General features: G+C 42.3%; 1 protein-coding gene across 6 annotated transcripts in view; it reads right to left on the bottom strand.

Moving 5' to 3' along the window:
* LRRC3B (leucine rich repeat containing 3B) overlaps window positions 1-23,792 on the bottom strand; it is a 294,459-nt gene that overhangs the window by 58,215 nt on the left and 212,452 nt on the right. For 2 of the 6 annotated variants that reach the window (XM_077760695.1, XM_077760696.1), the window contains exon 2: window positions 2,124-2,178. The exons of 3 other annotated variants lie outside the window; for them this stretch is intronic. The gene's annotated coding sequence lies outside the window, so the exon portion shown is untranslated. Of the gene's footprint in view, window positions 1-1,050; window positions 1,080-2,123; window positions 2,179-23,792 lie in introns of those variants that run through there. One more of the 6 variants, XM_077760700.1, reaches the window with a different exon arrangement.

Below are 23,792 nucleotides of genomic sequence, written 5' to 3'. Positions count from 1 at the left end.
ATACAAAGCATATGCACATACCTTATTTCACTTTAATTTCAATCTTAAATTCCCCTGTGGAGTGGAAAGCAGCAAGGGCTACTGATTCCTATTTTCAAATGAGAAACTTGTCAAGGGTTTCTCAGAAATGGGTCCTTAGGAAATCTTTGGGTTCCTAGACCGGGGAAGCTTTCCTCTGCCCCTCTGATGTGAGTATTCTTGACAATTCATTTCCTCCTCTTCTTGGAGACCTGGCTTGACTTTATTTCACAGCCTTGCCTGCCATTAAGGGTATCCATTTGACTGAATTCTGGCCAATGGAATGGGTGTGCAAGGAACACACGCTTCTTGTAAGGCCTGGTCTATGAAAGTATCCCATGTAGACTCCTCTAATCCTCTTTGTTCCTGGCTGGCTGGAATGGTGAACAATGACAAACATGGACGTCATGCATTGGTGATAACAGAACCTCAGACACCTGAGGTCCCTGAATGACTACATGGAGCAAAGTCACCTTTCCCTCCCACCTTACCAACAACTTCAAACTTCCCTGGACAACCATTTGATTCAGAAAGAAAATTTGGGGGCTCCTGGGTGGTTCAGTCAGTTAAGCATCCGACTTCGGCTCAGGTCATGATCTCACGGTCCGTGGGTTCGAGCCCTACGTTAGGCTCTCTGCTGACAGCCTGGAGCCTATTTCAGATTCTGTGTCTCCTCCTCTCTCTCTGCCCCTCCTACCTCTCTCAAAAATACACATTAAAACAATTTTTTAAAAAAGAAATAAGGCTTTTGTTGTGTTGCGTCATGACATGATTGGGTCAATTTGTTTAAGCAGTTAAATGATCGAGGCTGTGATACACAGCCGGGCTCCCTGCCTGCCAGCTCATTTGGGGGAACAGCGGCAGCCATGTGAGTCTTGCTCTGTTTCACAGACACTATCAAATCCATCCCTGCAGTGACTGCTGAGGGTGCTCATAAATCATTGAGCCAAAATAACGTGGGGAGATGAGCAACCGGGTACAGCCACTGGAGGCAGTGTAGAGAAGTGGAGGAGATTAACTCTGTGAACAAACCTCAGTCTGGAGTCCAGCTCTGTCATTTCTCAGTTATGCAAACTCTGGCTGGTCCCTGAGTTGCAGAGTCTTAGTTTCCTCATCTATGAAATGGTGACGATAAACAACAATAATGTTATGGTGAACTTTAAGTCACGTCACAACTTAAGTGGTACACTTGGCACAGAACTGGGCACACAGAGGAACTCTAGCAACCAGCAGGCATTATTAATATTTATCATGTGCACTGTGGACTTTTCTGTCACAACTAGAATGGTAGCTGAAGGGAATATGGGTGGTTAGTAATAGAAGGTCAGAGACATGACCAAATTCTTCAATTTGGTATTCCAAAGAGGACACAAAGGTATTCCACAATTTGGAATTCCACAAAGGACAGTTACTTGGCAACAAAAAAGACACAGGTAGGTGCTGTTGATGCAAACAGGGCAGATGAATTAGTGAAACAAATAGAAGAGGGTTTGCAGGTCTCCAGCACTATTGGGTTTTACTCATAATCCTAGTCCAACCTGTCAAGTAAGATCTATTTATCAGCAGAATCCCTTAGTCATGCAATTGTAGTGAGCCCTAGATTGGATTTTACTAATAGTCTACATAAACAGAGCAGCGTGTAACTCAAGATAAGGACATTATTATGCCTCTCAAAGGCTTTAAGAGAACTCCAGAGGGTTAGTAAGAATTACATTTCCTTCTCTATTGGTCACTGGCTTTAAAGATAGGGTCATAATGTTTGCTCTATGACTGCAGGCTTATTTCTCTCATTACTTTCTTTGCCTAGCAATTTTGAAACTACTTTCGACAGTTTCCATTTACCATAGTGCTTCGTGAATATAAAACACCGACACACAGACATATATATGGACACCACAGTGTTACCTCTGCTTCAAATCCAATCATCCCTTCACCAAAATCAAATGTGCCTATACACAACTATAGCCATGCGGCACACTATTTTCAAATTTCACGGCACTCCAAATTCTCATGATTCTCTCAATCGGTACTGCATTTTAAAAATGACAATCACTAAATCCAACCGTATTTAGCTACATTCCGTGTTACCAGTTAGGTTCACTCACGTTAAGAGCAAGTACATTCTTCCTGGGATTATCACACCATCAGGAGCTGCCTTTTCTGCAGGCAAAACAAAAGGGGATGATTAGATCTGAAGGAACTCTCAAAGATGCGCTGTTGCGATCTTGACCATGTTTCTCAGCCACAGCCCTTGTAGGTATTTTGGCATTCAAGCCGACACATGGCAGGCAGACTGCAGCTGCATTCTCTGGGGCAACTGACAAAATGCCCATTGCCTCCCTGCAGAGCCAACTGGCCAAAGACCCGCGCATCTGCCTCTGAGCTGTCTCATTTCCATTCTGTCTTCTCCGGGGACTGTGGCCCTACTTGGTGCCATTCTGTCTTTAGCACCCCTTGCAAATCTTCCCTTTTCACAAAGAGGCCGGGCCTCGAAGTCAGAATCATGGTGGGTGAGAGAATCTATCACGAAACGCCTTTGTTTTCATGCTGTAGTATTGGTTCCTAAGGTTGAGTTCCCATTTATGAAAAGTGCTTCTAGCTTTCCATTAAGGGAATTATGCAAGTATCGATAGACACACATATACATATATATTCTTTGTAAATATATTTAAGTGAAATAAGTCCATTAAAAGAAAAGTATTAGGAAATTATGTGCAAAAATCATGAAGATGTAAGCTAGTGACTAAAGTTGGGAAACATCATTTAAAAGCAACATGAGCCTCAAAATGTGATGTAGGGTTAGAGGCCCTGCATTGCTGTAAGCATTCTGTATACACCAGGGCTTTGTTGATTAAAAAAAAAAAAAAACAAAACCCACAGAATAAAACATCTGCAAAGAGGAGTCCGAGAGGCTGCTGGGAGCCTCTGGTTTCTGTTTCACACGCACAATTAGCAGTTTCGGGAAGCAGCCTCTTGGAGAGAAGTGTGTCCTGAAGTGTCCCCTTGCATTTCTTTTTCAGCTGAAACACAGTGGCTGGAAAGCAAGCCACCTTTGCTCCAGTTCATGCACCACGAGCACTGCCTCTTATGGTGCCCAGGTGACAGCCTGTCTCCGAAGGCATTCTAGAAGAAATGGCAGCTGCTTTTACTAAGGATAATGAGATCTTCCTCAGTTTTATGGAATGTGGAGCAAATTTTTCTTAAGTGGTCAAAAATAACAGGTTTGCTTCTTGTGGTTCTCTTTTCTCTGAAATGGCTCCCTGGATGCCAAGGGTAGTGCTCATACCACTCGCTCACCCAAGTTTCGAATGAAAACTTAATGTCTACCTCTGTGTCCTCACTCAAGCTGCAGCCTCAGCCCCCGGCCTGAAACCTCACTCTCATCAGGAAAGAACTGGGTCCACAGACAAATACACAGGAGACAAGGTGCCTAGCAGGACTCTGAGAAAGAAGAGTTTTCTTCTCTCTTTTTCCATAGTTGAGTGAATGTTAAGATACAACAAAATGGTCCCATTTTTTTCAACACAAATTAATCCTGCCAGCCACAGGAAGACTTCCATTTGTTGGAAGATCACCTCAATTTTGTCACCGGTAAGCAGGGTTTTTGTTTTTATTTTATCTGACCCCAACATCAAAGGGATGTTGTAAGAAACATTTATATGATATCTTTAAAGTGCTTGTGGTTCTCAGGGCTCCTGAGCGGTGTTCAGTCAGCTGAGTGCCCAACTCTTGATTTCAGCTCAGGTCGTGATCTCGGGGTCATGGGATTAAGCCCTGTGCTTGAGATTCTCTTTCTTTCTGCCCTCTCACCTTCACTCCAAAAATAAAATAAAAAAAATTTTAAATTGTTTGTGGTTCTCAGGTGGAAAACTTGGTGTTTGGGGTAAGACTATAAAATAAAGCATCAAAGGGCACCTGGGTGGCTTAGTCGGTTAAGTATCTGACTTCGGCTCATGATACTCGCGGTTCGTGGGTTCAAGCCCAGGTCGGGCTCTGTGCTGACAGCTAGCTCAGAGCCTAGAGCCTACTTCAGATTCTGTATCTCCCTCTCTCTCTCTGACCCTCCCCTGCTCATGCTCTCTCTCTCTCTCTCTCAGAAATAAGTAAAACATTAAAAAAATTTTAAAAAGCAACGCATCAAAAATTATAAACAAATAAACAAACACCTTTTCTCTCTAATAGTTACCTTTGCCTTGGAAACTATATATGAGATTTCATCAGCCTGGTAGCCAAACCCTCTAAATAGAATATCATGATACTCCATGATATCGTCTCCTGCTATTCTTTTATGCCTCCAAGCCAAAAACAAACAAAAACAAAAAAAATCAAAAACAAAACCAGAAACAAACAAAAAAGCAACCAACTTTGCACTGTTCCACTACCTGCTTTCTTACCTCTGTGTTTGCTTATGCTGTTCCCACTGCCTGGAACACCCTCCCTATTGGCTGTCGAGGAAGCCTTTGCTATTTCTCTTTTCTCTGAAATACATCTAGAGTCTATCCACATTTCCTGTCAGCATTTCTTATACTAACCTACTGTATAGGTGTGTATCAGAACCACCTAGAAGATATGTTAAACCACTGATCATTCAGCCCCAGCCTTAGAAATTCTGATTTAATGTGTACAGAACGTAGCCTGGAACTTGGAGGATTTTAGAAGCTCCAAAGGAGATTCTGGCACACAGTGAAGTTTGAGAACCATTGTTATAGACACTTACGATCTTCTCTAGGCCTCTGCTATTGGACAGCGAACGTTAAGTTTGTCCACCATGGTACAGATGGACGCCAGTGGGAAAAGCCTCAGGACTTTTCGTGTTCAGCATTCTGAATGGATCTGAGCCTTGGCCTTGCTAAAAGCTAAGGCTACCCTGGTCTTGTTCCAGGATGCCTACATTCTGATAGATTTTCAGTCTGATTCTGTAACATTATTGTGCAGGTTATTAGAAACAGACCACCAGGAACAGGAAGGCATCACAATTGAGCCAAGTTATGGATGGCTTCTGCATCTAGGAAACGTATCATGCAGGCTATTTTAGGTTCTTAATTAGACATGGAAAAAATAGCCATCTGGTGCCACCAAGTATGGACATTACAAACTTCTTCTCCAATATCCACATGAACATAATTTGCCTCTTAATAAACCAAATGCCACCCATGAGATGAACTGTTGTTTTCAATATGGCGTCTTCCAGTATGGCCACGCATAACTATTTCTTGACACACACATGGGTACAGTCTGTTCCCAAAAACAAACAGTTCAGAGTGACTTTAAATAGGCAACATTATAATTCATAGGAAAATCTAACACCTGGCCCCGAGCGTAATCAGATTGATTTAAAGGCCTAATATACCCAGCATGATCAAGAGTTCTCAAAATCTCTGCTAGACTCAGGTTATTTTACTGTTGTTTAAAGGACACTGTCAGCTTTCTTCTTGGTGAGTTCTTCTTTCTGACAGTTTACATGTTTTGTTTTATACTCCATCTCTCTCATCCTCCCAGAGGCTTAAATCAGTGAGAAATGGCATGTCAGTTTCTCCTAAAACATTATTAATGACAGACCAATTTCTGCAACATCTGAACTCACATGTATATCCAAGCCCATCTTTGAGAATATTTCAAATCAGTCTTTCCACCATATGTGTTACTCTGCTTGAAGAAAAATGACATTCTAGATATCATGGAGAAACTGCCCAGATGTAGGCTGTGGCTAACACAAATTGGTCAAACTGAATGTCAGGGAGATGCAAGTCATTTTCTTTTCATTAATTCCCTCTAATAACTTCTTCCTACCTCATTTATCCCTTTCCCATCTATGTCTATCTTTTTTTTTTTTTAATACACTCTTAGGCACTTTTGTTCTCTCTTCCTTACTCTATCCTCTGACATCTCATTCTTTTTTTTTTTTACCTCACAAGTTCAGTCTCTGGTTTTGGGGCGACCTCTCCCTATATGTGAATCTACGGAAGATGCTGTCATCCCTTCATCTCCTCCTTGAGCCTGGCCATGCCCTGCACTGGTGGCAGCAGAAACCACAACTCCCTCCAGAAACATATTCCAGCACATTCCAGATTCAGGCTTCTGCCAAAATAAAAATATGCATGCAGATGGACAAGAACTAGAAAGGGAGAAGCCCAGAAAAAATCGAAAATATTCTCTAGCATGGTGAAATTTCAGGAGATGCTTTGTTTATTTCCTGCACTGTTGCTATAGCTTTGTTATGGCAGTGTTTTATAGCAGAAATTTTAACTTTTAAATTAAAAAAAATACACAGCTTTAAAAAAAAGCTGCTTTCAAGTCTCTAAAACATCTATGAATGGTTTGGGGGGTAAAGTGGTGGGGAGAGGTGGGTAATTCAAAGCGTGAGACACAATGAATATCTCTGTGGAGGCATTCTTGGTGCCTGGACATAGGAAATGGGTCCCTTCCTTGTGTACAATTGAGTCTATGAATTACCAGATTACGCATGCTTTCCCCCAAGGACCGTCTCTTTCACTCTTGCAGGATTCAAGATGACGCGGTTCTCACAACCTTCGGAAGCCCTGCATTTGGTTCCCCAGCTCCTCTGTGCTATTCCCTCTGCTTCTGGCTTCCACCCCACTTCACAGCTGTGCAGTGACATCTAACAGTTCCCGGCAGCAGATGCTGCCAGGAGCAGGTGCCAAAGCAGTGGAAACTGAGAAACAGAGAAGACCCCATGAAGGGCTGGGCTCTGCCTCACAAGGCCCAGCTGTCCTTCTTCCTCGGTCCCAGGGACGGGGCAGGCTCAGCAGATCACACTAATACTGTTCTCATTTATAAAATTGCTTTTACTTTTTTGAGAATTCATTGAGATAATACATATTAAATGGCCTAACATGGTAAATTTTCAATATATGTTCATCTTTATCACACATCCACCTAGGATGTATAGGCCTACAGGGCTGAACCAAAGTAGAAAAGTTGGGGGCAATTTTCCATCGACCTCCAGTTTAGGCAAAAAAGCACCTCCATGACCCATTTGAAGGTCTGCTCACTGTCCCTACTCAGAACAAATAGGAAAGGTCTCTGTGGAATGTATTATGATACTTCATTCATTCATTCACCAATATTTACTGAGCATGGACTACACGTCAGGTGTCTAGGATACAACACTGACAAGGCAAATTTCCTGGCCCCATGGAACTTGAGAGTGGGGGAGGAGACACATACTAAACAAGTAAGTAGACGCGCACACACACGTATAATACGTCAGCGCTCTGGAGGAAAACAAACTGGAGAGGGAATAATAAAGAGTGGAAGAAGGGGAGTGACTACAGATTGAAGGGGGTTGATCAGTGGAAGGTTCTCTAATAAGATGACATTGAGTGGAACCTTCCATGGGGACCTCCTAGGAAACTGTTCTCCAGTAAAACAAATGCATCTGATAGATAAGAATTCTTAGTATATATGACTTTTGGACTGAGTCATTTTTATCATCCCCTTTCTCTATGTGGAAAAAAAAATGATTTGCAATGCTGATTGTGAAATGGGACAAATATACTTATTTCATGTACAAACTAAAATATGCATTCATCAAACAAAATCCTGTGCTTTGAAGTATCTGAATGTTAAAAACAAACAAACAAAAACCAGAAGTGGTCACAGGAGATGAAGGGATTAATGGAACTCAAGATCTATTCATTTTTACAATCATTGTTCTCCACTGCTAATTCCAAATCTACTAATTAAACGCAAGACTACTTGATCCCACAGGGGTTGGGGGTCAGGAGCTGTGCCTGAAGCAAGGGAAGGATCGGCATCCATGAGGTCCTTTTTGGGAAGTGGATACCAGAGGCCGTGTGTGCCAGGAGGCATACTGGGACTTCTCCAAATTAACATCCATGCATAACTCAGCATTTATTAGATAAAAATAATAATGTGCTAATTTGGGGTTTATGTATATTATTATTTCAATGTTTATTTTGTTATTTTTGAGAGAGAGAGAGAGAGAAAGAACAAGCAGGGGAGGGGCACAGAGAAAGGGGGACAGAGGATCCAAAGCAGGCTCTACACTGACAGCAGTGAAACTGATGTGGGGTTCAAACTCATGAACCGTGAGATCATGAACTGAGCCTAAGTAGTATGCTCAACCGAATGAGCCACCCAGGTACCCTGGAGTTTATATATATTATTAAAATTTAATAGTAACCACACCAACACATATTTTGGGGGAAGAAGGAGTATTTTAGCACTGACATTGTTTAGATGTGCTAGTGCTTGGTGAGAATAAGAAACAGAAGCACTCAGCAGGTTTATGACGATTTTAAATCCCCTATGCACCTGTTTGTTGCCTGCCTGCAGGGTATGCTGTGCCTCTGTCCCATCCTAGACATGGGATGAGTGAGCCCTGTCTCCCCCCGCCCAGATCTAATGTGATCCCATCTGCTGCTCTTCAGGGACCTTACAGGTTCTGGAATACAACAGCTCACATCTTGGAAGTGGAGCAACATGACACAGTCACTGAGATTCAACAAAAAAGCCTGTTTGATGCTCACAGAAATGGAGCCACACAACCTTCATGTTTATTAGAAACAGCATTACCTCACTCTTGAGAGCAAATAACAGATACTGACCAAATATAATATGTAAGATGGCAAGCGAAGGTTCACAAAGTTATGAGACACGGTCTTGGGACTTAAGACATAGCTTGGGCACAGCTTATAAGAGGCAAAATAAATAAATAAATAAATAACAAATAAATAAATAAATGAAACAAAATCATCGTGCAAATAAATTCAAGAGATAGAAGCGTATTAGAAAGGAGAGATTATTTTAATAAGGGGGGAGGGGTGAAGGCAAACGTCTGCATTAGTGTTGGACCCAGGTCTCAAAAGGATGCAGTGGCCATTGGATGAGTGAAAAGAGAGGAGAAAGAAAATCTTCAGGGAAGACCACCTCAAGAGTGTAGAAAATGCAGAGTGCATTAAACAGTCAAGCAAAAGTTTGGATGATATCCAACAGAAGCATTGAGATGCACCATGAAATACATCAGGGGAAGTAGAATGGGGCCATCGGTGGCCTTGAAAGCCAGGTTAAAGAGTTTGACTTTACTGACAGCTGAGTATCACTATATGCTTTAAGCAAGGGGGTAACTAAATCAAAGTGGTATTTTAGGAAAATGAATCTGGAGGTAATATGAAGTAATATGAAGGACTGAGGTCATGGAAGAGGGTAACGAAGAGCAAATGTGGATACAAGCATAAAGTGTTAAAGAATTTGAAGACGTTCTCCTTCAAATATAGTGGAGTGGGTGACATTATACAAAGGACCAAACATCACAAAATTAAAACTCAGAGTTTGGAGTTTTAATTTGGGGAATGTGAAGATAAGAGACTGGGGAAGATGGTCACCCAATTGGCATCTAGAAAAATGCTCTTGTATTTGCTGACATAGTATTCTGAACTAAAGATTCCAAGCTAGATTCCCAAAGAAACAATATAGAAAAGTCAGAGGTGCAAAGACTTCTCTCTGAATGCTAGAGTTCAACTGTTAGCTTCTCCACAAAAACAAGTAGAAGCTTTCCATCCTCAAAAACAAGTAAACCAACAAAAGAATCACTTACATGAAGCTCCAATAAAATTCTGTCTCGTAGTCGGTCCTACCTGAGACAGCTGACCTTAAGTCAGACAATAGAATATAAAACCCTCAGAACCCTCTAGAAATTAAGACCTACCTTCTATTCCTATTTTTTTTCTTGGAAACATAAGTGGCTTCAATTATAAATACTAAACAAACAAAGAATAAAAACTCATCCTCAGAACGAGCTCTGTATCAGGGCTGCACTTAATTTGTGAGTTCTCCTGTGTTACTTAATTCTTCTCTCCTCCTTATTCTTTAAAAATGTTTGTTTATTTATTTTGAGAAAGAGCATGAGGGGGGAGGGGAAGAGAAAGAGGGAGAGAGAGAATCCCAAGAAGGCTCTATGCTCAGTGAGGAGCCCAGTGTGGGACACGATCTCATGACCAAGAGATCACTACCTGAGCCTATATCAAAGCTGGATGCTTAACCACCCAGGCGCTCCACCTCTCCTCTTTAAATAACGCTTCCTACAAGAAATCTTCAGCTCTCCAAAAGAGAAAAAGGCTTCATTCTCATTTGTGAGTTGTCTTAAGGGAGAGATGCAAGTTTAAGAAAGTCTAGACAACCAGTATATTGGTCTTTATTATCAATAATTTGCTGATTTTAAGGTCTCATCCTTATTATAAATTTCATGTTGCAATCATGCGTTCTTCAAGTCACTCAAATTAAAAACAATATAATTGAGATATTTTGCATCAAATATCAAAGACCTTGTGCTATATACATTTCTTTTTCAGTAGATATGAACATTCGTGTGAGTGTTTCTCTTGGGAGAAAAGACTCCGTGTGCTAGGAGGTGAGGGCAGGCTTTGGATCTTCTGGGGAGGAGAGAGGAGAAAACAGACTATATTCAATCTCCTTTTCAGACTCCGTTTACCAAAATCCTTGCACTTTGAGAAACGGCGAACATCCCTTTTGAGAGCTATAGGTGAAGTGATTTTTCCCAACACTTTTCAAGATTTGGCTTCAGTTTTTTAAACTGGAGATTTCAACTTCCACTGAAACTTAAAGAAGCCCTTCGAACTGCCTGGGGAAATAGAAGGAGAGTTGGGAGGGAAAGGGCAAGCATCCCCGTGTGCTGTGTCTTACAAGGTGGCAGCGAGTGAGGGGTTCTCCCTGTGAAATCAACATCATTCGCTCCTTGATTTGGTCTCTATCAGGATGATTGTCACACTTCCAAAAACACAGCTTCCTAAACATCATGAATAATGGATTGAGATTTCTGAAGCCCCTTCCTTTCCCTCCATAATTTAAATCAAGCTCTTTCAAAGCCAACATACTACATCTTGATTGAAGCCTGAAAAGGTTATAAATAGTAAAGGTTGAAAACTTTCCACAAAGGTAGGTAGATGGAAAAAAATACCATACACGGGCGAGATGTACTCAGCGGCTCATTATCAACGCCGTCCTCCATCACTGTGCTGGTGTCTCCAAAGAACACGAGGAACAAAGAAGGGCTGTTGCACCATTGTGCTCGCCTCCGAGCTGAAACCTCTGCATTTATTTCCTGCCTCCCCAAACCAGGCATCGGATGCCACATTCTTTACGCTAAACTTGGCACAGGGAAGCTGTGTGTAACCTGAATTCTTAATACAGTTTCCCTCTGCTGCTGGCCATTGTTTGAATGCTCCACGCCCCATGCCCTCCAGAGGACTAAAGCTTACACCTGTAACCTGTTTGCTGAGTACCAATTTCTAAGCTGGAGGGACTGTTTTTCTGTGGCTTCCAATTCCTCCAGGTTTCACGTGCAACTCCTGCCAGTGAAGTACATCAGGAGTGAAATCCTGTGTCACAAACACCCGATCTTTACAGAAAATGCTGTAAGAATATGAAAAGCCTACTGCAGGCTTGGGCAATGAGAAGGTGTGGTGCATGGATGAGTCTGGGAAGTCTTAATGATAATAAGTGTTATCTGCATAACATTATTTATTTTACAAAGGGCGCTCAGAAACCTGTACCACCTAATGTTCAGAATAGCTCTGTGAGGCTGTTCCATCTCCCGGGGAGTTCCCAGTAACTTCCATACAATAAATATGTGCTGAGTAACTGGTGTGTGCCAGGTGTTGGTACACCCACTATGGTCAAGGCCTCTGCTCCCATGAAGCTCAGGGCTGAGAGGGAGAGACAGAAGATAAACTGCAAACACAAAGGAATCATCAAGATGACTTAAGACAGTGAGAGAAGCCATGAAGAGAATCCATCAAGGCGATATGTTAGAGACAGGGGCGCTGTTCTTGAGGGTGATGCTCAGGCTAGAATGGCAAGGAATAAGTAGCAAGCACTGGGGTGATCTGAGGGAGGTGCATGTCAAACAGAAGGAAGTGCAGGTTCAGCAACTTTGTATCTGAGAGGCGGGGGGAGGGGCAGAGAGGGGGACAGAAGATCAGAGAGGCTCGAACTTATGAACCTTGAGATCATGACCTGAGCTGAAGTTGACCCAGGCACCCCATGTTCAGCAACTTCGAAGCAGGCGTGTCCTACGAACAGCAAGAAGGTCAGCAAGACTGATGGGGGCTTTGGAGAGAATGGGAAAAGAGATGGTTTGGAAGGGTGGAAGGGGCCTTACTGCTTGGAAGTACCCTGCATAAGGAAATAAGATGGAGGAGGAGGAAACGGTGCTCATATGTGTTGAGTGTTTACTGTAGGCCAGACTTTGAGCCAAGTTCACAGTCATAAGCAGTGGGGCTGGGACTCAAACCAGATTCTCGGACTCCAAATCCTGTATGCCTCATCCTATGCCGTACTGCCTGGCCCACACCTGCTATCTGGAAGGCAGCTTTGGTTCACCCGGGTGGAAATGGGGAAAAGGCAAAATGATATTCTGAATCCCACACAGGATCCTTTTTACCCACTGGCCTATGTCCTGCTTAGTGTTTGCTTATGAGAGGCGTAATTTTAGCCTGAATTTTAAAAGGTGCAATTTCTCCAAATGCAAAGCAGTATTGTCTTCATCTCCTATCTTTGGTGACCTCTGGTCTAAAGAAGCAGCCGACTGTCTCTACACTCTGAGGCAAATTCAAGCACTGAAGGTAGAATATAGTTATCAGATGAAACTAAAAGGGTGACAGGAAAAGAAGGAAATAAAGCATATTTAATGCCTCTAGGAAATGAACCCAAATGGATCTGGATTGGTGTTGCGGGAAGAATGCAATAGAAGTTCTTCCTCTAACTCTCTCTGACACTGCTCTTACGTGAGCTCAAATTGCTTTAGAAACCTGTCATATCGAATTAGCAAAAGAAGATAGTAATTCAAAGGGGTGCCAATGTGGCATTATTGAAAATTGCTGCCTGGAAGGCTTCCTGCAGCATTATTTGGAGACAATAACTCACTTTCATCACCATGTATCAGTTTGAGCAAATGATGGGCTTTCTGTGGCTCTTGGATTAAACTTTTTAAAGAGGCCACCATACAGATGAAAATGCCCAGACATCTGCATTTAGCAATGAGGACACAAAAGTACATGCATGTTGGCTCCATTCTGGCCAACCGGCATGACCAAAACCAGAAACACGGACCCGTGGCAGCCCAACAGGACAGTCAGGTTTCTGAAGACCCTTGACCTTTGACATCAAACTCAAAGGCTGGGAGTATTGGGAATGCAAAATAAAATATTCTTCCTTGTGGTCTTAGTGATGGGCCATCTCTTCAGAAAAGCCTTCCATGACCCTCCTATCTCACCCTGCCTCAACACTCTCTGTCACGTTACCCTCCTAATTTTCTTTTTCTTTACAAGGCAAAACAATTTCTGGAATTACCCAATTAATTTTCATTACTTGCCTGGCTACTTTGATCCCTCCCATTCCAGAACATAATCTCCATGAGAAGGAGAATTTGAACCATCCGCCACCGGCCCCTAAGAACAAAGCCTGGAACACAGTGGTACTCAATAAATCTTAGTTGAAAGACTTCTGACTTCACAAAAATCTCATTAGACAATAGCAGGGGCTCCTCTGTGTGCAAGAGTATTGTTTTGTCAGCTGTTAACAGTGAAGCCTGTGCAAGCTACAATCCAGGCAGTCGTCATGAACCGTCTGCTCACTGGAGATCAGCTCTATGTCTAACAGTTCCTTGGCAGAGGGAATCCTAGGTGTGCAGTAGCAGCAGGGGGGTTTTGGTTCTTCACACCAAAGTAAGCATGCCCATTAGTAAGCTCAAGGAAAATGTCACCCACCTCTTCAACACCTGCTTCCTGATCTCCACAATGAAAACCCTACATTATCTCTGAGACTTCTCTCCCTCACAAAGTCTAATATTTTTCTGCACCTTTTGCTTTGGCCAAAATTTGAGGTCTCAGCCTTCAGAAAGGGTACAAGAATTGCACAATGGACACTGTAGACTGGGCGACTGTTAAATATTCTGTCACATTTTCTTTCCCTCTCCGTGTACATAGAAGTATGCATGTGTGACTGTGGGCACGTGCATCTATGTGCATGCACATGTATATGTGCAATATGTGTGGGTACACATCTACGGATACGTATATATGGGCATTAGGTGAGCACATGAGTATACGTGTATATTTGCCTTGAACTTTTTGAGAGTTCGTTGCAGACATTGATGTACTTCACCTCTAAATACTTCATCATGAATCTCCTTAGACCAAGAATAGTCCCCTATACTACAATTATCACACTCAGGAAATGTAAAATTTATAACTCTATAGTTTCCTAATAAGCAGTTGGTTTTCAAATCCATTAAATGTCCCCAAATGTCCCTTATCATGTCTCAGGGTCTAATCAAGTATCACACATTATATTTAGTTGTCATCTTTCTTGAGTTTCCTTTAATCTAGAATGGTTCCCCAGCCGTGTTTATTTGTTTATTTTTGGCCCTTTATGACACTGACATTCTTGTAGATTCCTGGGCCAGCTGTCTTAATGAAATTTCTTTCCATTTTAATTCACCTGATTGTTTCTTCCAATTATATCTAGGTTAAAGTCTATCATTCTAAGTGCCTGATATGACCAACGTAAAGTAGATATGAAATAACTCTGGCTCCCAACAGAGATTTTTAGGCTGAAATAGCAAATCAACAAAGGATCAGGACACTTCTGACATACATATCAGGTCTCACCTGAAAAAAAGAGTCTCCTCAATTTGTTAAAAAACCTCCTCGGGGCACCTGGGTGGCTTAGTCGGTTAAGCATCCGACTTTCGCTTAGGTCATGATCTCGCCGTTCATGGGTTCGAGCCCCGCGTCGGGCTCTGTGCTGACTGCCAGCTCAGAGCCTGGAGCCTGTTTCAGTCTGTGACTCCCTCTCTCTCTGACCCTCCCCTGCTCACGCTGTCTCTCTCTCTCTCCTAGATATAAATAAAACATTAAAAAAATTAAAAAAAAAAAAACTCCTCGATGCAATCAGCTTAGTGTCTCCCACATATTAGTCACTCACATATGATCTTCAAGAATTTTGTTACACCCAAGTTCTCCTTGTATTAGCATTTATACAATCATTTATCTTAATTCAAGTTATTTATTTAAACTGTTATCCTGAGAAATAATATCCATAACAATGGTTCTGCCATGCTTGCTATATTTTTCTAACACCTATCTAAGTATACAAAAATACCAAACACAAATTTGTGCACATCTAAAACTATCTCCCATCGCACAGCGGGGTTCTTGGGAAAATACTGAGTGCATACAGTACATACATACTGAGTACAGTATGGTCTCATTGCTGTGCGTGTGTGCGTGTGTGCGCGCGCGTGTAGACAGAGGTGGCATTAAAGGCCTTCTCAAGAACTAAGGAAACAAGACAGTTGCCCAGGTTGTCAGGCCAAGCCAGGGACAACATTGAAATAAATGACAAGACCTGCAATTCCTGAGAGGCACAGCTGCTATCTCCGGGCCCCTGACGCCAGATTGATTGCTTCTCTATTCATTTCCCAGGCCCTCAACAGGCAAGATGGAAAACAGGCTTGGGAAAATGCTATTCAGGCAAACTCTGACACTGATGGAAGGAATCACTGCGTCCTCCAAAGATCACTTTGTGGCCTATAAAATATGCATATGGATCACAGAATTCCTGATGTTTCATACCCTCTACATTTGGCAGAAAGAAACAGAAGCCCAGAGACGCTGGGTGGGTTGTCCAGGGTCACACTGCTAGTTGGTGGCAAAACACGGACTTCATCTACAACCTCAAATCCCTGAGGCCAGTTCATTCCACACCCCATGCTGAGGCCTGAGCCTATACAGTTTTTTACATAGAAAACCATATATATACGCCATTACACATATAAAGCCATATTTATACACACCACACATATACAAATACACACACACATGCAAAACCACATTCTGGCTTCCTGAATCCCTCCTAAACACTCTGTCAACCACAAATGTGTCCAGCCCCAAAGACCAGGGCATTCTCTGAACCTCACCGCTGTCATTTTGCTGCTCACCAAACAACCGTCTTTCTCTGTGTCCCTTGCTCTGTGAATCATGCAGCCCCGGCCAGCCCATACTGAAATGCTTCTAGTAACTCTATGCCTCCTGATTCCTGCCAATGTATCATCATACTATAAAAACTCAGCATTTGACCTCCAGAAAATTATTCTAGGACTAGACCTCCCACTTCCTTTATACCTCAGGTCAAAGCCTTGCAGAGCAGAAGGCCTGGGTGGCTCTGGGATGGGTTGGAGAACACCTCACAGCGGTACCGACAGCTGGTAGATTCCCAGCTATCTATTGGCCCAGGATGCTCTCAAGGGCTCTCCCATCTCTTTCATCCCAACAGCTGATTGATTACTAAGTTCTGTGGCATTCTGTCTCCCTAGAGCCTGTCCCCTCCATTCTCTCTTCTCCTTCCCTTCTGATACACCTTGGTGCAGTTGCTCATGTTCTTCCCCCGCACGGTTACAAGGTCTCCCCCTTGGTATCCTTGCCTACTGCCTGCCTACCAACCCACCCTCTACACCAATGGCTCTCAAACTTGGTTCAGGGACTCCTGGGGTCCCCGAGACCCCTAATGAGAATGAGACTATTTCCATGATACCGTAGACACGATTTGACTGTAGACATGATATAGATTATTTCCATAACAATACAAGTATTAAAGACGTGATTTGCCTTTTCTACTGTTATTCTATCACGAGTGTGCTATGGAGTTTTCCAAAGGTTTTCTGACACAGGATATCAACAACAGAGTGAATCAAGATGCAGATCTGAGAATCATCATCTTGGCTTAAGTCAGGTATTAGCAATGTACAGAATTGTAAAAGGATGTCACTCTTCTCACTGATTTTTGTTCTGAAAAATAAATGATTTTTCATAAAAATGTGTTCTTTATGTTAATGTGTAATGGGGTTTGTTATTGTTCTTTTAATGAATTGGCAATCATTTTGTTTTAAATTTCTCAGCTGTATTGTCTAATACAGTAAATAAGGATAATATAATCCACCTAAAAAAAACTGTTTGGGATCCTCCATCCAGTAGATCCTTCATTCCCGGTAGCTCTGTTTCCCTCTTCACCTCCTAATTCATAACTAAGTCTCCAGGCATCGTTCCCGTCCTCTCTCTGTCAGGTACAATACCAATTTTATCTTTTCCTCAACCTATCCAGGGTCTCTAAAGCCCCTTTTAAGCCATTCTCATCAACTCACAGCCCAGGTAAATATGACTCTTTTCTCTGTGACCTCCCAGCACCCCGCACATACACATAGCACTCTACCTGTAATGCTTTATGAACTCAGTTTTCCATAGATCTATCTCTCCCTCCTATATCTGTAAGCTCCAAGCTCTCGGAGGTCAGAGACAGAATCTTACCATCTATATCTTTGTATCCTCAATCCCTGGACCAAATGGATATTTGTTAAATGACTTGAACACGAGGGAAGTGGAATAAATGAGACACGGGATTTCTAAACATCAGACATGGGGGAAGAGAATGAATGAGAAAGGGTGGGAACAAAGAATTCCGTATGTCCAACCTGGGAGGGGTCTGCACAAAACTGCGCTTTTTAAAGTCACTAAGCACAAGAATTACTTAAGGAGCTCGTTAAAAATGCAGATTCCTAGCTCCCCAGCTGCAGCTATTCTGACTTTGCTGGTTTGGGGCAGGGCCCAGAACTCTTCAGTTCAATAAGACATAGGGTATTCTGATGAAGGGGGTCCTCAGAACACATTTTACGGATCACTAGCAAAAAGAACATAGTGAGGCGAGGGGTAGTAGTTAGTAGATGAGGCTGTGCCCAATCACCTGGCTGGGGGAGGTAGGGAGAGAAAAGACTTCATGAAAATGCACTTTCCGGAGGCCCACCCTAGCCCTTTGGAATCAGAATCAGAGCTGCATGCAGTGGGGCTTACGGTCAGGAAATTTTGCTCCTATGGTTTAAATGCTTAGTCATAAGAACCTGGAGCAGGGGTATTAATTCTTGTCTTCATCTAATCATCTCTACTAATCTCTGAACCTTCCATCTATGAAGCAGAGACCATATGGTGCCCCTGGAAGTAAATAGTAAATACCCATAAGGAAAGGCCCTTTAGGGGGTGGTGGAGGGGTCATATAAATGGATTCTAAGGAGAAGATGGGGAGCTTTGGGAAAAATACTGGATTAACAAAAAGAACTGTTTCATAGAAAGGCCAAAAAACTGGAAGGACAAGAATCTCCCAAGTTTTCCAGAGTTTAAATGGCCATGCTGTGCCTATGAACCCCGCTCCCATAGTTCCCCCATATAATCTAGACCCGCACCACCCAGTGCGGTAACTACTAGTCACAGTGGCTACCGAGCCCATGAAACGTGGCTCATATGACTGGGGAGCTTAACGTTTAACTTTATTTGTGATTACATTGAAAACCTAATACTCTAGTCACTGGAAAACATTCAAGCAGATTTGTAACAACGTGGATATGTGGACTTGCTTTCTCAACAGTCAGTTTTTGGAAATCTGAACACAGGACAAGTGTTTCTGATGAAAATTCAGCATCCAAAGGGCAATGTGCTACAAGCATAAAATACACACTAGATTTCATAGACCTGCTATGGGAAAAAAAACCAATAAATTTTAACTTAATTATATGTTAAAATGATTATTTTGGATATTCTGAGTCAAGCAAAAAAACATTATTAAACTTAAGTTCACTTTTTTTCTTACATGTTTAATGTGTCTACTGAAAACTTTTAAATTCCTTAAGTAGCTAGCATTATATTTCTACTGGTGAGTGCAGTCCCATTCAAGACTGTAGAGAATGTGACTATTGAATGTTGTCATTAAATATTTTGAAACCATCTTCGAACATTAATTTACAGAGGGAAATGACCATTCCTCTATAAACTAGTCACCCCAGAAGACTGAAGGCTGATTCCAAGGATATTATCATTTTGGAAACTCAATCTTCTCTAGATCTCAGCCTTACTTTGCTTCCACCACAATGAAGCAGATTCCAGGAGAGCTGACAAGTCACTCCTGAAAAGAAGGCTTAGAATTTTCAAGTCCCAATCTGGTGTGCACACTTGGACACCCTCTACATTCAACAGCCCTACTTCAAATGACTTTGGCTTATTTCAAAACACCAGAGGGGTGCCTGGGTGGCCAGTTGGTTGAGCATTCGACTTCAGTTGAGCTCAGGTCATGATCTCTTGATTTGTGAGTTCGAGCCCCACATCAGGCTCTGTGCTGACAAACAGCTCAGATCCTAGAGCCTGCTTTAGACTCTCTATCTCCCTCTCTCTCTGCTAATGCTCTGTCTCTCAAAACTAAATAAATGTTAAAAATTAAAAAAAAAAAACCAGACCCACCCCTAAGCAGTTTAAGAATTAACAGATAAGGGGCACCTGGGTGGCTTAGTCGGTTAAGCATCCGATAGCCTGGAGCCTGTTTCAGTCTGTGACTCCCTCTCTCTCTGACCCTCCCCTGCTCACGCTGTCTCTCTCTCTTTCTCCTAGAAATAAATAAAAAATATTAAAAAAAAAAAAAGAATTAACAGATAAGACTATTCACAACAGCATACTGGCTCTCAAAGAAGACCCAAAACACTCTATTGAATAAACACAACAGCATCTCTCCCCAAAGAGACTAGTTACTAAACCAACCACAATCTTTAGGTTGAATTCTGGCATGTTTGTTAAATACATTACCAGACCGTGACATTCTTTTCTAACCTCTTCTGTGAATTTCATCTGTCTGAAAACTGTTCTCATTGTTATTTCTCATGTTATCAGCCATTGACTCACATTTTGAGACAGAGGTTTTCAACTTGGGCTTCATGGTTCCCAACTGAGGCCATGGCTCCAATGCAGGGGAGTCTTTTCTGATCTTTTTTCCCCACTGGTCAACAACTGGAATTTGGCATTTTCTTCAATTTTAAAGACAAGCAACAGAGTACACTACTGTTAATCAGTACCTGTGACATCACCCAAAAAAAAAAAAATCACAGCTTCCATTTTTTTTTTTTTTTTTTGTTATGGCAGCACAATTGTTCAGAAATCCTGAAATAGGGGCACCTGGGTGGCTCAGTTGGTTGAGCATCTGACTCTTGATTTAGGTTCAGGTCACGATCCCGGGTTGTGGGAAATAGCCCATTACCGGGCTTCACACAGAGCATGGAGCCTGCTTAAGAGTCTCTTTCTGGGACACCTGGGTGGCTCAGTTGGTTAAGCGTCTGACTTCAGTTCAGGTCACGATCTCCAGTTCGTGGGTTTGAGTCCCGCATCGGGCTTTGTGCTGACAGCTAGCTCAGAGCCTGGAGTCTGTTTCGGATTCTGTGTCTCCCTCTCTCTCTGACCCTCCCCTATTCATGCTGTCTCTGTCTCTCAGAAAAAAAAAAAAAAAAAAAAGAGTCTCTTTCCATCTGTCCCCTTCCCCCAACTCATGCTCTCTCTCTCTCTGCCTCTCTCTCTCTCTCTCTCTTTCTCAAATATATAAAAAGGAAATCCTGAAATATAATTTATGCATATCACAACTTTAAAATCATGATAGTTAATTCCGGACCACAGCCCCTTCTGATGCAGGGAGGGGATGATTGATCCACTTCTCACCTGGTAGTCATTCAGCCACAAAAGGGAAAGGGTGCATATTCCCACCCAGTGACCCAGACATCGAGGCTGCCTAATGGCTGCCCCTATCTACATCTGTTTATTCTTCATGGATAAAGAGACAACTCAACCATTCAAGTGATTTGTTATAGTTTTGCAAAACCAGTTTAAATGAGAATGTTTAATTCTTCAGAAGTTAGTGCTGTCTTTTGAAATATGACTGGCATGGGGGCTACAAGTCTAGACCAGGAAGGTTTGAATACACCTGATGGTAAAGCTAACTATTGAAGTGTGTTAAAGTGATTTTTTTCAAACACTGATGACAGATTATGCAGTGATATAGGTCATGCATAATATTGTAAGTTCAGTGTGACAGAGATTCCCAGAATCCCTGCGAATCAGTGCATTTTGTGGGGGGGGGTGGTGGTGGTGGTGCTCTTCTTTGTAATCTTATGTACTTTAATTTTTACATTTGAAGTATTTTTAGATTTAGTTTCAACAAATTTAAAATGTTAATTTTACATTTCAAAAATAAGAAAGAGCAGATAGGTTTCACTAGACTGCCAAGAAGACACATAGCATGAAAAATGGTTAGACCCGCCTGAACTAGGCACTGCATTACTAATCCAGGACCCTAAACATCCATATGTGTTTACTAGAAACACCTGCTATAGGTAGAACCCACAAATGTTACCTGGCACTGGTCACAGTCATGTTCACACCCCCTCCTCCACCCACAACTGAGTAGAAAGAAGATTTCTCTGTATTACTCTCTATTGTTCTCAGCACCAAAAAAAAAAAAAAAAAAAAAAGTGACATAGAAAAGAACATGACATTTTAAAAGAAGAAATGGTGCACACATTTTCACCTGTTAAAGCCCTAGAGGTTGATGATGACTTGGAGGTTTTAGAGCTTGGGAAGCAAACAGCAACTTCCTAGTGACTCAATAAGTTACAATCAATTTTTCTAGGAACCAGTTGGCTCTTCCACCTGCAATATGAAAAATGGATTAAAATCTTGCCTGCTATTACTGAATCTATTTTCCTCAGTTAAGCACAATATGAATGTATATTTAGAAACACAGCAACACCTTCCAGTTTAAAAGAAAGCTATGCGGGGCTTAGAAGGGTGAAACCAGGCAGGGCAGAAAGAAAGCGATGCACATTGAAGACCGATATTTCTAGGCACTTGTCTCAACATTTAGAAACACCCGTGGCATCAAAACAATGCTGCCACTTTTGAAAATTTTGTTCTTTTTTTTTTTAACACCAAAAGGCAGATTCAGCCCACAATTTAATATTGTCAATACATTTTCTTCATTACAGAACTGGCACCCCAACTGTTACCTAAGCACTTCACTCTTCAAATCCCACACCCACATGCTCTGAACTCATCTGCACTCAGATATGAATAAAGATGAATAGCATCTTGAGGAAATAGCTTCTCCATTCTCAAATGGCAAAAGCCATGAGGCAAACACCTCGTGGTGTCTGAGGGCTTTCTCAGAGGAGCAAGAGAGAACCCTAAAGCCACCATTTTGTTAGGAAAAAACCTACATCCTTCACTGGCAACGTGCCCATCAGGGATTTAAAGTCCAAAGGAACTTCAGAAGTCCCTTTCTAATACTGAGAGGTTCTGTGATTCTTCATGAAGAAGTGACTTTTCTTTTTCCTTTTACTAAATTTCAAATGATTATGTTTTGGTAAGTCAGCAGTCCAACTCGGCATCTCTTTACAGAGAATGGTTCTAGGAGACCTTAATGAAATTGCAAAGGCTTGGAAATAGTCACTTGCTTGCATGCTGGGTAAATAGGAAAGCATGCTGACTGTATTTATTTTACTATCATTACGTCTCCGTGGGGTGGGCTAGAAAAAAGTGCAGGCTGTTAACAGCTTGGTATATACATACACATACACACACCCCACACAGTATATTCTAGAAGAATTTACTTTTCCTTCCTCTCAAATCATGCCTGCAGAAAATAACCAATCCTCGAACGGTTTTCCAAATATTTGCTTATGAATTGGATGGTTGTCACTCCATTCATTCGTGTGTATTCATCTGACAAGTTGTTAATGAAGGCCTACTATGTGCCAGGCTGGTGGTGAACATCACTCACACTGGTACCAACACAGGCCCATCTTTGGTCAAAAGAATGCTTCACAAGGTGGCTACGTGCCCAGACTAACCTGTGGTCACCTCCTGTATTAATCACCTCGGGCTGCCATAACCAAACACCACCGCCAACGTGCCGGCATGGCCGATGTCTTTCGAGGGCTCTCTCCTGGAGTTGCAGCTGGCCATGTTCTTTCTGTATCCTCATGGGGACTGTTCTCCAGTGGGTGTGGTTGGAAAGAGAGGAGGCAAACTCTCTAAAATCTCTTCTTATCAGGCGTTAATCCCATAACAAAGGGCCCACCCTCATCACCTCATCTAAACCTAATTACCTCCCAAAGGCCCCACCTCCAAATGTCATCACGTTGGGGGTTAGGGCTTTAATAACTCTTTAATATCAAATGTGCTACTTCATCTGACATGTTAATTCCATAGACCTCAGTCTTTCAATTCTATCTCAGAAGAGTGGGACTGTGGTTCCTCTGCCATTTGGCTTCTGCGGTGGTTAGGGCTGCGGGTTTCACACACCGACAGAGGATGGGAGCCAGAACAGCACCAGACAACTCAGTCTGCAGGACCCGGGTGGCTTAGGGTTAGGAGGAAAGCAAAATAGGCTCTGAGGCTCTCAGGTCAGCATCTAAAGCAGAACTCATAAGATCTCTGCAGTGAGGTCAAAATTCAGAAGTGCTATGCTTTTTAAAATCAGGTGTCCTTACTCCAAGGCCTGCCTTTCTCTTTGAAGCTTCCTGTGATCAGGTTCAATCAGGCAGTACAGCAAAACAAATGAAAATAACACAAAACCAGAATAACAGCAAGATTCAATGTATGATCATGAGGTTTTCACAAAACTGCAATCACAGAGCACTTTCCGCCAGGGCTGAGGAAGCAGGGTAGGTGTGGATTCACCCCTCCGATATGTGAAAGGCAACTCCACTAAATGTAGTTTGACTCTTCCAAGGTTTGATCGTTTCCTTAAAAGCCTGGATGATCAAAGCCAGCCTGGCATGGGAAGGGATCAAAGAGAAGAAAGTACGGAAATCCAGATGCAGGTTTTGACTCTAAACCTTAGTACGGCTGACTTCC

Source organism: Crocuta crocuta, unplaced genomic scaffold (assembly GCF_008692635.1).
Source record: "Crocuta crocuta isolate KB4526 unplaced genomic scaffold, BGI_CrCroc_1.0 scaffold253, whole genome shotgun sequence".
In the NCBI taxonomy this organism is placed as follows: domain Eukaryota; kingdom Metazoa; phylum Chordata; class Mammalia; order Carnivora; family Hyaenidae; genus Crocuta; species Crocuta crocuta.
This window is presented reverse-complemented; position numbering and strand designations above follow the sequence as displayed.